The 14,818-nt window shown below is 41.1% G+C and overlaps 1 protein-coding gene across 1 annotated transcript in view; it reads left to right on the forward strand.

The window, feature by feature from the left end:
- Window positions 1-14,818, forward strand: part of LOC138855138 (gastrula zinc finger protein XlCGF26.1-like) — a 69,233-nt gene that overhangs the window by 47,865 nt on the left and 6,550 nt on the right. The window lies entirely within an intron of this gene.

Raw genomic sequence — 14,818 nt, forward strand, 5'->3', positions numbered from 1 at the left:
GTGTGTATGTCATCACCTTGTTAGGAAATATCTTAGGCAAGTGTACATTTCATCATGTGTACTGAGGCATATATATTTGATTTAATTATATAATTTTCGTTTTATATTTTACCCGACTTACAGTTGAATCAATACTACATGTTGAGTACACAAATAACCCGCACATAAGAGAGGGGAGCTTACGACGACGTTTCGGTCCGACTTGGACCATTTACAAAATCACACAATTATGTGTGTATTGTTCAAGTCACGTTACTCTGCCTTTTTGTTATTTACCTGTTGAGGTTAATACCCGTTCAGTCGTTACTTTTTGCTGTTGTCATCTGTGTCTTTGTGACTGTGCAAATTTCACCTTTGCTCTGCATAACTGATAACAGTCCTGCCACCATCCCATCGAGTCATTGTGACTCGGTGGGATTCCCTGGGACCCGACGGCAGAACCTTCTTTTGGTAGTGGAATGTTGATACCGAGAAGTTGTAGATAAAAAGCACTTATGCATTGACCAAGACGTTTCCCGTTGAGTGGCTTCTTCAGTACAATTACAGAGAAACTAAGACGAGCAGAATATATAGTGGCAGAGATCAGGTAAGTAGGTAAATTGGACCAGGAGAGGCGTCTTTATAGAATTCTTTTTCTTGAAGCTCTTAGGAACTCTAGCCCACAATGCTTAAAAAAAAAATTGAGTACGTTAATAAATAGACTTTGGTACAGCTTCACTTCCCACCATACTACGTTAATAACTGAAAAATGAGGTTCACGAACATCCTCAATGCAAACAAGAATTCTATTCGCAATAAAGCAAATGAATATCAAAAAGGTATACAATACCGACAAGTTGGTAAGTAAGACACATAGGCAACATTTAGCCATCTTTATTCCGAAACGTTTCGGAATAAAGATGCCTAAATGTTGCCTATGTATATTACTAATAAAGCAAATAGAAATCTTAGCTTCATATCTAGAACTATAAATTTATACTTCTTGATGAACATGCATTTTCTGGTAAATGATATTACACCGATTTTAGGGTAAATTTGTGATGCTGATTCCGAATATGTCATCGGTTTTGCTTGATTGGCTCTAGTTTTTGATAAATTTGGTATTCCACTGAGAAACATAAAAGATTAGAAAAATATATTGATCAGGTGGGGCTAACTTACAAATCGCATTAAAATTATTTTTTTAGATCATGCATAAGTCAAATCATGTAATACATACTAGCACTTCATTCTATATAATAACAGATTAGCATAGTAAGATAATTCTGGCACCATTAATTACTGCACATAAAATCGTTTGTTCGATTTTCTTCTGTCACTTTTATATCTTGCTGGAACCTCTTCCCTTGTTCCTCACTGACCTCGCCAAGATTATGTGGAAATCTGTCTAGGTGGCTGTGGAGAAAGTATACCTTTATGCTCATATTAGTACGTAAATTCTTAAAGCTTATCAGCATGTTTTGCACTAGTTCTTCACAATTGTCTGCTTTGTGATTACCCAAGACGTTCTTGACAACTGACACACAACTGCACCATGCAGAAACTTCAACACCATTCATACATTTTGTGAAATTAGAATCCTTGATAAGCTTTCGAATTTGAGGGCCATCAAAGATTCCAACTTTCAGTTTTTCCATACTTAGTCCAGGGAACGGTCTACAAATGTATTTGAAGCAGTTGCCATCTTTGTCCAAGGCTTTAGTGAATTGCTTCATTAGTCCTAACTTAATGTGGAGTGGTAGCAGAATAATGTTATGCTTGTCAACCAATGGCTCGTTAATGATGTTTGCTGCAGCTACAGTCATGTAGCTGCAGCATGCCACCTTTGTCCAGTGATCTGCCGTCACTCTACTGTCTTACAAGCAGATGAAGCAAGGATACTTTGTATGTCCACTCTGCTGCCCAAACAAGAAGTTTACCATCTTCAGATCAACACAAATAAACATCTTGTGCTCATGATCGCAAAGCTTCTGCAAAACCATTTAGATATTTTCGTATTCTTAAAATTTGTTGAGTGAGCAATTGGAAGAGATACATATTGGTTACCATTGTACAATAAGATACATTTCAAACTTCTAATGGAGCTCTCTATAAACAGCCGCCAATCTCCTGGTCGATATTCAAGTCTCATTCGAAGTCCGGGGATGTTATTGCAGGATACAAGTTCTTCATTTTGACTGAAGTAAGGAAGGAGTTCAACCTCTCTTGTCCAATAAGCTGTTATTGTAACTTGTTGTAGACAGTTCTTTTCGTTTAGTTTGGATACTAAAAGTTCAGATGCTTGTTTTGACAGACTGAGGTCACGTATCAGATTATTGAGTTTTTCTTGGGAGAACTGCTGGGGTGTTGAAATGCTTAATTCATATTCACTTTTACTATTATCACCTGTGTTACTTCCTAAACCTTGACAATAGAAGGTCAGACAGTGTTGTAAACACTAGTATGGGAACATCTTCGCTGTGTGGCACAGGTCCCCTAGGTGACTCCGAATCGGGATATTTCCACTTTCTTGTATCGATTGAAACCTTCCACATTCACCATACAGAAATAACTATCGTCGTGGTGGTTTTTCGGTTCTCTCCACACCATAGGCACACCCAAGTTTAAATTTTTCCTTTGCCTATTTTTCCACTGTCATAAGCATTCTACACAGGTTTTGCAAACCATATGGGAACCCCAAGACTTGTTTTATTCTCCAAGAGCCACTCCAAAATAAGCAAGATTTGCTTTTTGCAAAGAGTATTTGCCACAAATGTAGCAAAATGCATTGGGATTGTTTAAGCAGGCTCTTCGTAAAGACATCAAGTTTCTCTGAAAAAAAAATAACAAAATTAAGGTTACAGTGTTATCAGGTGGCCGTTGTTGACAACTTCTTTTGTTAAATATTAAATCAATTAAAAATAAAATTATAATTTTTATTAAAAATATCTGTATATACAAATTGTCACTACATATACACGCGTTGTTGCCAAGTTCCCTATTAACTGAGGGTAGGTATGTAAATCTCACAAACTAGAGCCAATCTGAAAAACCTACTGACATTTTCGAATTCGGCAACAAGTATCTTTGTCAACGAAATTGTTGTTGTTGTTGACCAGCTTATTCTTCAACTCTGAATATCGTTGATTAGATTCCGTTTAGATTATGCTGCACAGTTCTGGTCATCCTATTACAGAACGAACATAAATGCGCCTATTCGGCAAAGGTGTTCTTTACCAAATTAGCAGAATCAAAATTTGTTTTTGCCATAAATCAGCGAAAATCATTCAGAGCATAACTAAAAAAATAAAATTTATTTGTAGCAATATTAAATAAATTTAAACTGACCTATGTTGTACGTAGCAGAATTTAGGTAAAAGAATTTATGCTAATTTAATATAGGTTATGTGAAATTTCTCAGTTAAGTTTGGTCCAAAAATAAAAAAAAATATATATCGTAGTCAGCGAAAAAATATATCTATTAATCCTGGAGTTCACCTGGAGAGAGTTCCGGGGGTCAAAGCCCCCGCGGCCCGGTCTGTGACCAGGCCTCCTGGTGGATCAGAGCCTGATCAACCAGGCTGTTGCTGCTGGCTGCACGCAAACCAACGTACGAGCCACAGCCCGGCTGATCAGGAGCCGACTTTAGGTGCTTGTCCAGTGCCAGCTTGAAGACTGCCAGGGGTCTGTTGGTAATCCCCCTTATGTATGCTGGGAGGCAGTTGAACAGTCTCGGGCCCCTGACACTTATTGTATGGTCTCTTAACGTGCTAGTGACACCCCTGCTTTTCATTGGGGGGATGTTGCATCGTCTGCCAAGTCTTTTGTTTTCGTAGTGAGTGATTTTCGTGTGAAAGTTCGGTACTAGTCCCTCTAGGATTTTCCAGGTGTATATAATCATGTATCTCTCCCGCCTGCGTTCCAGGGAATACAGGTTTAGGAACCTCAAGCGCTCCCAGTAATTGAGGTGTTTTATCTCCGTTAAGTCTAATTTTTAAGGGAGTTCGGCCTATTCGGCAAGTTTGGTTTATCAAGTTTACACATTACCTGGAGTTTACCTGGAGAGAGTTCCGGGGGTCAACGCCCCCGCGGCCCGGTCTGTGACCAGGCCTCATGGTGGATCAGAGCCTGATCAACCAGGCTATTACTGCTGGCTGCATGCAATCCAACGTACGAGCCACAGCCCGGCTGGTCAGGTACCGACTTTAGGTGCTTGTCCAGTGCCAGCTTGAAGACAGCCAAGGGTCTATTGGTAATCCCCCTTATGTATGCTGGGAGGCAGTTGAACAGTCTCGGGCCCCTGACACTTATTGTATTGTCTCTTAACGTGCTAGTGACACCCCTGCTTTTCATTGGGGGGATGTTGGATCGTCTGCCGAGCCTTTTGCTTTCGTTGTGAGTGATTTTCGTGTGCAAGTTCGGTACTAGTCCCTCTAGGATTTTCCAGGTGTATATAATCAAGTATCTCTCCCGCCTGCGTTCAGGGAATACAGGTTCAGTAACTTCAAGCGCTCCCAGTAATTTAGGTGTTTTATCTCCATTATGCGCGCCGTGAAGGTTCTCTGTACATTTTCTAGGTCAGCAATTTCACCTGCCTTGAAAGGTGCTGTTAGTGTGCAGCAATATTCCAGCCTAGATAGAACAAGCGACCTGAAAAGTGTCATCATGGGCTTGGCATCCCTAGTTTTGAAGGTTCTCATTATCCATCCTGTCATTTTTCTAGCAGCTGCGATTGATACAATGTTATGGTCCTTGAAGGTGAGATCCTCCGACATGATCACTCCCAGGTCTTTGACGTTGGTTTTTCGCTCTATTTTGTGGCCGGAATTTGTTTTGTACTCTGATGAAGTTTTAATTTCCTCATGTTTACCATATCGGGGTAATTGAAATTTCTCATCGATGAACTTCATATTGTTTTCTGCAGCCCATTGAAAGATTTGGTTGATGTCCGCCTGGAGCCTTGCAGTGTCTGCAATGGAAGACACTGTCATGCAGATTCGGGTGTCATCTGCAAAGGAAGACACGGTGCTGTGGCTGACATCCTTGTCTATGTCAGATATGAAGATGAGAAACAAGATGGGAGCGAGTACTGTTCCTTGTGGAACAGAGCTTTTCACCGTAGCCGCCTCAGACTTTACTCTGTTGACTCTTTGTGTTTTGTTTGTGAGGAAATTATAGATCCATCTACCAACTTTTCCTGTTATTCCTTTAGCACGCATTTTGTGCGCTATTACGCCATGGTCACACTTGTCGCAGGCTTTTGCAAAGTTTGTATATATTACATCTGCATTCTTTTTGTCTTCTAGTGCATCTAGGACCTTGTTGTAGTGATCCAGTAGTTGGGACAGACAGGAGCGACATACGCAGGTTTACACATACACATGGTGTAATAGCGCACAAAATGCATGATAAAGGAATAACAGGAAAAGTTGGTAGGCGGATCTATAATTTCCTAACAAATAGAACACAAAGAGTAGTAGTAAACAGAGTCAAGTCTGAGGCCGCTACTGTGAAAAGCTCTGTTCCGCAAGGCACAGTACTCGCTCCCATCCTGCTCCTCATCCTCATATCTAACATAGACAGGGATGTAAGCCACAGCACCGTGTCTTCCTTTGCAAATGACACCCGAATTTACATGACAGTGTCCTCCATTCAAGACACTGCCTGCAAGGCTCCAGGCGGACATCAACCAAATCTTGAAATGGGCCACAGAAAACAACATGAATTTCAATGATGAGAAATTTCAATTACTCAGATATGGAAACCGTGAGGAAATTCAAACTATATTGGAGTATAAAACAAATTCCAACCACACAATAGAATGAAAAACTAATGTCAAAGACCTAGGAGCGATAATGCCAGAGGATCTTACATTCGAAGACCACAACATTGTATCAATTGCATCTGCTAGAAAAATGACAGGATGAATAAAGATAACTTTCAAAACTAGGGATGCCAAGCTCATGATGACACTCTTCAGGTCACTTGTTCTATCTAGGCTGGAATGTTGCTGCACACTAACAGCACATTTCAAGGCAGGTGAAATTGCTTACCTAAAAAATGTACAGAGAACCTTCACGGCGCGCATAACGGAGATAAAACACCTCAATCACTGGGAGCGCTTGAAGTTCCTGAACCTGTACTCCTAAGAACGCAGGCGGGGAAAATACGATTATAGTTAGTTTAATATGTTTATTATGCACCCCATACCCATCCTGTTGGCGGTAATCAAAAGATTACAGAGTTACATAATTGGTCCAGGGACTGGATTCCAAAGTTTTGATAGCTGAGCAAGTTACAGAGGTAATGAACTCACAATTTACAAAGGTAATGAACTCCAGGTAGATCTGGTCACAATCATGACAAGTTACAAAGGTATTTACAGATTACAGAGGTACGTAATGGGTCCAGGGACTGGGCCCCCAAAGTTTTGATAGCTGAACTAGGTACAAAGGTAATGAGCTCACAAGTTACAAAGGTAATGAATTCTGTAAGAATGGTTACTTACGTTTATACATGGCTACAATCATGAACAAATTATAGTGTAATGAGCAATTCACACTTCCACACCCGGTCACAACTGTAGTGAGTTATTGGTGCAAATATTGATTCTTGAGTCACACACACACACACACACACACACACACACACACACACACGCAACCACAAATAGGTGAGTACACACACAGACACAGAACACACACGCACACACACACACACACACACACACACACACACACACACACACACACACACACACACACACACACACACACACACACACACACACACACAGTTTAGTTTAATATGTTTATTATGCACCCCATACCCATCCTGTGGGCGGTAGTCAAATGATTACAAAGGTACATAATGGGTCCAGTGACTGGACCCCAAAGTTATGATAGCTGAACTAGTTACAAAGGTAACGAACATATACATTTGGAAATTCCTAGAGGGATTGGCACCAAACTTGCATGCGAAAATCACTCCCTATGAAAGGAAAAAACTCGGCAGACGATGCAACATCCACCAATGAAAAGCAGAGGCTCCACTAGCACGATAAGAGACAACACAAGAAGTGTGAGGGGGGGCCCCAAGACTGTTCAACTTCCTCCCAGCATACATAAGGGGGATTACCAATAGACCTCTGTCTGTCTTCAAGAAGGTGCTGGAAAGGCACCTGAAGTCAATACCTGACCAGCCGGGCTGTGGTTCGTACGTCGAGTTGCATGCAGCCAACAGTAACAACCTGGTTGATCAGGCCCTGATCCACCATGAGGCTTCGTCACAGACCGGGCCGCGGGGGCGTTGGCCCCCGAAACCCTCTCCAGGTATACACACACAATGTGTATGTATATATGTGTGTGTGTACTCACCTAATTGTGGTTGCAGGGGTCGAGACTTAGATCCTGGCCCCGCCTCTTCACTGAACGCTACTAAGTCCTCTCACTGCTCCATGAGCTTTATCATACCTCATCTTAAAGCTTTGTATGGTTCCTGCCTCCACTACCCCACTTACTAGACTATTCTACTTCCTGACTATATGACTGAAGAAATACTTCCTAACATCCCTTTGACTCATCTGAATCTTCAACTTCCAATTGTGACTCCTTGTTTCTGTGTCCCCTCTCTGGAACATCCTGTCTTTGTCCACCTTGTCTATTTCACGCATTATTTTGTATATCGTTATCGTGTCTCCCCTAACCTTCCTGTCCTCCAGTGTCGTCAGGCCGATTTCTCTTAACCTTTCTTCGTAGGACATTCCCCTTTGCTCTGAAACTAACCTTGTCGCAAACCTTTGCACTTTCTCTACTTTCTTGACGTGATTGATCAAGTGTGGGTTCCAAACTGGTGCTGCATACTCCAGTATGGGCCTGATGTACACGGTGTACAGTGTCTTGAACGATTCCTTATTAAGGTATCGGAATGCTATTCTCAGGTTTGCCAGGCACCCATATGCTGCAGCAGTTACCTGGTTGATGTGTGCTTCCGGAGACATGCTCGGTGTTATACTCACCTTGAGCAAGGTTTGCAGTCTTTGGCCACCTAGCCTATACTCTGTCTGCGGTTTTCTTTGCTCGTCTCCGATCTTCGTGACTTTGCATTTGGCGGGGTTAAATTCGAGAAACCAGTTGCTGGACCAGGTGTCCATCCTGTCCAGGTTTCTTTTGAAGTCCTGCCTGATCCTCATCTGATTTAATTCTCCTCATTAACTTCACATCATCTGCGAACAGGGACACTTCTGAGAATATCCATGTCATTCACATATACCAAAAATAGCACTGGTCCTAGGACCGACCCCTGTGGGACCCCGCTCGTCACTGGTGCCCACTGTGATACCTCATCATGTACCATGACTCGTTGTTGCCTCCCTGTCAGGTATTCTCTGATCCATTGCAGTGCCCTTCCTGTTATATGCGCCTGACCCTCTAGCTTCTGCGCTAATCTCTTGTGAGGAACTGTGTCAAAGGCCTTCTTACAGCTCAAGAAGATGCAATCAACCCACCCCTCTCTCTCGTGTCTTACTTCTGTTACTTTATCATAAAACTCCAGAAGGTTTGTGACACAGAATTTGCCTTCCATGAATCCGTGCTGGTTGTCGTTTGTACTCTCCTTCCATTCCAGATGCTCCACCACTCTCCTCCTGATAATCTTCTCTGTGACTTTGCATACTATACACGTCAGTGACCCTGATCTATAGGTTAGTGCCTCATTTCTGTCTCCTTTTTAAAAATTGTGTGTGTGTGTGTGTGTGTGTGTGTGTGTGTGTGTGTGTGTGTGTGTGTGTGTACTCATCTAATTGTACTCACCTAATTGTGGTTGCAAGGGTCGAGACTCAGCTCCTGGCCCCGCCTCTTCACTGATTGCTACTAGGTCCTCTCTCTCTCTCTGCTTCCTGAGCTTTATCATACCTCTTCTTAAAACTATGTATGGTTCCTGCCTCCACTACTTCACTTGCTAGGCTATTCCACTTCCTCTGTGTGTGTGTGTGTGTGTGTGTGTGTGTGTGTGTGTGTGTGTATACTCACCTTGTGTGGTTGCAGGGTCGAATCCTGTATGTGTATGTGTATGTGTGTGTGTGTGTGTGTATATATATACTCACCTAGTTGTGGTTGCAGGGTCGAATCCTGTATGTGTATGTGTGTGTGTGTGTGTGTGTGTGTGTGTGTGTGTGTGTGTGTGTGTGTGTGTGTGTGTGTGTGTGTAAACATCAGGCTGGAGAAGTCTCGAGCCTATGAACTTTTGGACAAAGTATGCAGTCCTATACACACCATGCCAGACCAGACAATACTCTGGTGCCCAGCCAAACTTGGCGCTTGTTCCAGAGTAGCTGGCACATGGCTTGTGATTAAACCACGGAACAGGTGGGGGACTGAACCCTTGGCAAATGAGTCATGCTGATAAATAGTTTTTCATCTCTCACATGCACCGACCAATGAAAGATACCTTCCATTGCCCATACACTATATGATCCCTTCGGGTTTAATAAATCTCCGTTACAGCAATCACAGCAATAATACTAATACTAATAATAATAATATGTGATGGTAATGCCCATGTATAGACTATATGGAACTCCAGATCTACTGAATGATTCGAGAAGTATTTAAAACTACAGTATTGCTGCGAGACTTGACGTAGAACCATCCTGCGTGATGATTTATTGTTGCGAGACTTGACGTAGAACCATCCTGCGTGATGGTTTATTGTTGCGAGACTTGACGTAGAACCATCCTGTGTGATGGTTTATTGTTGCGAGACTTGACGTAGAACCATCCTGCGTGATGGTCTATTGTTGCGAGACTTGACGCAGAACCATCCTGTGTGATGGTTTATTGTTGCGAGACTTGACGTAGAACCATCCTGCGTGATGGTTTATTGTTGCGAGACTTGACGTGGAACCATCCTGTGTGACGGTTTATTGTTGCGAGACTTGACGCAGAACCATCCTGTGTGATGTGGATTTAGGTTAACAAGATTAATAAGTTAAATTTAATTTAGGCTCTCATTACATAACATTGCTGTACAATGGTCATGAGGTCACAGATAATATTGGTACTCATGTATGCATTATGTTATGTAGATTAGACCTATGACAACGCAAGAAAATCAATGTGATTTTTTCCCATCGGGGCCGTTGCTCTGACTTTTCATGTCATATATTAGACAGTTTCACAATGCAATGTATTTAATTTTTAGTAGATTAGATTTTTTAGATTTTGCCACCGAAGTGGCTAGTTTATTGTGCACCCCATATCCATCCTGTGGACGGTAGCGCGAGAGCATATGGATACACAAAAGGCCTAGGAATTAGGCCCCCAAAGGGTTAACAGGAATACATATGGATTTATATCTACATATCTATAGTTCACTTATCTGTTACAAGCAAATTTAGGAAATTTGCTTAGTATATCTGGTATCTTATTTTCATTAATAAGATATCTTGACATGTCACATAGGTTATTATACTGTCTGTCTCTGTATTCTTCAATAAGTGGACAATTAAGCACATAGTGTTCAAGACAGTGACCATATGCCTGATCACATAATTTACATTTAGTTTGATCATCATCTGTGTGTCTCCCAAACTGCCAGAAGTACTTGTAACCAAGCCTAAGCCTGGCCACTACAACATCAGTCAGTCTGTTCACATTGCACGTTGCTCCATAAACATACTTATCTATGTTCATGTTATCATAGTGGGTTATAGATCTACTCAGGCTTCTAACTGCATTCCTATAACAATCATTTTCATTATTTACTTCTCTCCTAATATTATTCCTAATGCTAGACACAGTTATACCAAAGATATATTCTACATTCTCCTTCTGGGTACTCTTCTTGGCTAACATATCAACTTTATCATGAAGGAGTAATCCAATGTGTGATGGGATCCATAGCAATTGTACATTAATTCCTTTGTCCCTAATTTTTGAGTATCTATACCTGGCTTCTCCAATGAGCATGTTGTTGGAGTCATTATATGAGTCAAGAGCCTTCAATGATGACATAGAATCAGTAATGATGATAGAGTCAAGCTTAGTGTCATAGGTTAGCTTTAGCACCATTAGGATTGCAAACAATTCAGTTTGCAGTGTAGACGCCCAGTTGTTAATTCTTATGCCTAACTCAACAAATTTATTATCGTTTTTGACAAGGGAGGTGGCAACAAGAGCAGATGCAGCCCTGCCAGAAGACTCCTGTTTAGATCCATCAGTGTATATAACTTGTGATTACTTATTACTACCAGCTAGGTGAGAAATTTCTTCTTGAGCAGTTGCTCTAACAAGAGATTTAAGGAAGGGATTACTAGCAATGAGCTTCTTGGGAGGGACTTGCAGGTATGTGATATTAAATGAACATATCTTCCACGGAGGGGTGAAATGCTCTTGTTGCCTACAGTGATACAGTTCATGCAGGTTATAAAACTTGATGTAATTGCACGTTTTCACAATCCATTTAGATCTGTGTGTATTTACCTCTAGACACTTGGTAAGATTCATTGTGACAGTGTCTGGTTCGTTTCTCAACATTCTAATACCGAGTACAGTGTTAATCTCAATAATCCTATCACTGATACTAGAAATACCAAGCTCCTTCCTCATGTTAAGAACTTTTGTAGATCTGGGACAGCCAAGAATAATCCTGAGAGCTTCATTTTGCATTAACTCCAAGGGTCGGAGAGAACTTTCTCTAGCTAATATCAACATGGGAGCAGCATAATCAATTAAGGACCTAACATAGGCTATGTACATCATTCTTACGATTCTCACATTAGCACCATAGTTGGGGTTGTAGCCAGCAACAGCTTTGAGAGCATTTAGCCTAGCTTTGCATTTCTTGTTTAGTTGTGGTATAGTGGATTTATTAAAGGGTACATCTACACTAAGATATCTGCAAGTTTTAACGTAGCTAATGATTTCACCCTGCAAATAGATGGGTGGGGGATGTCATTTGCTTGTTAATATCTTTGTTTTAGAGGAAGATATTATGAGGCCTAGTCGATTACAAATTGCTTGAACTTCATTAAGAATGGTATTCATCTTCTTATGCCCTGTTGTATGGATCATGATATCATCAGCATAGCTTATAGCTATATGTTTAGGTGAGGCAGGTAGAGCATTTAGGAGAGCATTAATGAGAATATTAAATAGCATGGGACTAAGAACTCCTCCCTGCGGTGTACCTAAAGACATTTCTTTAGAATCACTTCTGAAGCCTTGGTAAAGGACAGAGGATACTCTATTTGACAGGTATCCTATTATCCAGCAGAGTAAGCTACCACCAATATTCATTTTGGCTAGTTCATGTAGTATAACGGTTCTGTTCGCAATATCAAATGCAGATTTTAGATCAAGGAAAGTGGTAAAACTAGTAGAGGTGTGTGCAGTGAGAAAGGTGGAAATACAGTTCTGCACACTTTTACCTTTCATGAACCCATAGAGGTAGGGGGAAAGTTGGTGTCTGATTCTGTAGTACAGTCTGTTAAGTATCATTCTTTCAAAAGTTTTACAAAGACAACTAGTTAAGGAGATCGGCCTAAATGTATCAGGCTGTTGGGGCTTAGGGATAGGCACAATGAGACTATTGGTCCAGGAAGTAGGAAGAACGCCCTCAATGTAACTGAGATTATACAGTGCCAACAAAGGGTTATCAGGCACGTGCCTTAGAGTTCTGAGAATATCATAGGTTATACCATCCTCTCCAGGAGCAGTTGATCGACCTTTAGTTAATGCATTATCTAATTCATACTCGGTAAAGAGGCAATCACTCTCGTCAATATTTTGGCTCATAAAATTAATCAGTTTCAACATTTCTTCAGAAGTACTCTCTAAATTTTTTCTAATATGAGATGGAAGGTTTTCATGCCTGGATGTTTTGGACCAGTCATTTATGAGGTCATTTGCTTTTCCAAGAGGAAAGGGATGAGCAACATTGCCAGTCTTTTTCCTGGTTATTTTATTTATACCTTCCCAAGCCAAACTTAATTAAAGGGGTGGACCTATTTAATCCACTAACAAACTGTTCTCATTCCTGTTGCCTAAATTCTTGCTTTCTATTCCTTGCATTTGTTAGTGCAGCTTGGAACGTTCTGAGCAGGTCTGGGGTTCTACATTCACGGTATGCTTTACCAATCCTCCTAGCTGCATGTGTTAGATTGCGTAGCTGTGGATCATTATAGTATTTACATTGGTTTTTATTGTTATTTATAGTGGAGGGTCTTTGTTTCCTATTACTGCCCACTTGATCTGTGAGATTAGATTAGATTTTGCCACCAAAGTGGCTAGTTTATTGTGCACCCCATATCCATCCTGTGGGATCTGTGAGAACACTCTCAATAGTGGTAATTAAATCATCATTAAATTTTTGTGTGCCAATGGGCTCGTAATTCTTATACCATTGATCCAAGTGGCTAATAAAGTTGTCTCTGTGGTCTGGTTTGAGAATAAGTTTCCTCCTGTATTTAGCTCCTTGATTGCTGGAGATGTGATCAAGATTGGCAGTTGCTAGTCTTGGGAAGTGATCAGATAGAAGATCATCAACTATGACAGAGTCATGCATCGTATATGATGTATTAAATCCAAGACACAGATCTAGTATGCCACCATATATGTGAGTAGGCTCAGTAGTACCCACAATTCGAACATTATCATGCTCATTTAGCAATTTCACTAGTTTAGTTCCATTGGTGTTTGTTATAGACCCACCAATATTCTTATGTCTGGCATTAAAATCTCCAAGAATGATGGTAGGTTCACTATTGATGCGATCTGGTAAAGCATCAGGCCGAAGCTGGTTCGCTGGGGCATATTATTATTATAATCAAGGGGAAGCGCTAAACCCGTAGGATTATACAGCGCCTGTGGGGGGGATGTGGAAGGTATTCAGGCTTAATTCAGGAAACTGGAGCACAGATCCAATTCTCTGAATCAAGAGCCCCTCACCAGCGTCAAGGAGCCTTCCTTGAGGGGTCGCTGGGGCATAGAGATTAAAAATGTTTATGGAAAAATCGCCTGCATATACTTTGACACCATGATACTGCATGTTAACTCGACTCCGCAAGGAAAAGAGTGAATGTGGCAAGTTCTTTCTGACATACATCACACAACAGTTGGTTGACCTTAGGTTATAAGCTGCATATCCAGGCAAGTTTGGTGGAGGTGCTCCATCTTTCAATTTACATTTCTGCAAACAGATGACGTCAATATTCTTGGTTGCACTAATATGATGTAAGTCAGGCAACCGCTTCCTGATGGAAGCAATGTTCCATGAAAAGATTTGTAATGTATCCATTGTAGTGAGTTATTACAATCTCTTGCTCATAAGATGGTAAAACTATCATGCTTTGACTACAGTGAGCAGACACTTAAGAGCAAATAGCATAGTTTGTACGTCTTTATCTTCAGGACCTTTTTTTTAAGCATTTTTCGGCATCTTGACGGCCAGTTAAAAGGCAAGTCTTGAAGGCAAGAGTCATGGGCTTCTTTCTTACAAATTGCTGGAAACTGAACAGAGATTGTTGCACTTTTGACATCATCACCATCCTCAAGAGCATCATCCTGATTACATATATTTATTAAACTTGTCAGGATCTGTTCAAGATGCTCAATTTTTTTCTGGAAATTTGTTATAATATGAGGAAGGTCAGGCGAATCCAATGCCTCTCCGGATTATTATAATCAAGGGAAGCGCTAAACCCGGAGGATTATACAGCGCCTAGGGGGGGATGTGGAAGGCATTCAGGCTTAATTCGGGGAACTGGAGCACAGATCCAATTCCCTCCGGAGGATGGCACTTCTGAGTTAGTGCTTTCTTAACGGGTACCATGGTTACATTA

This window comes from Cherax quadricarinatus, chromosome 82, assembly GCF_038502225.1.
Source record: "Cherax quadricarinatus isolate ZL_2023a chromosome 82, ASM3850222v1, whole genome shotgun sequence".
Classification (NCBI taxonomy): Eukaryota; Metazoa; Arthropoda; class Malacostraca; order Decapoda; family Parastacidae; genus Cherax; species Cherax quadricarinatus.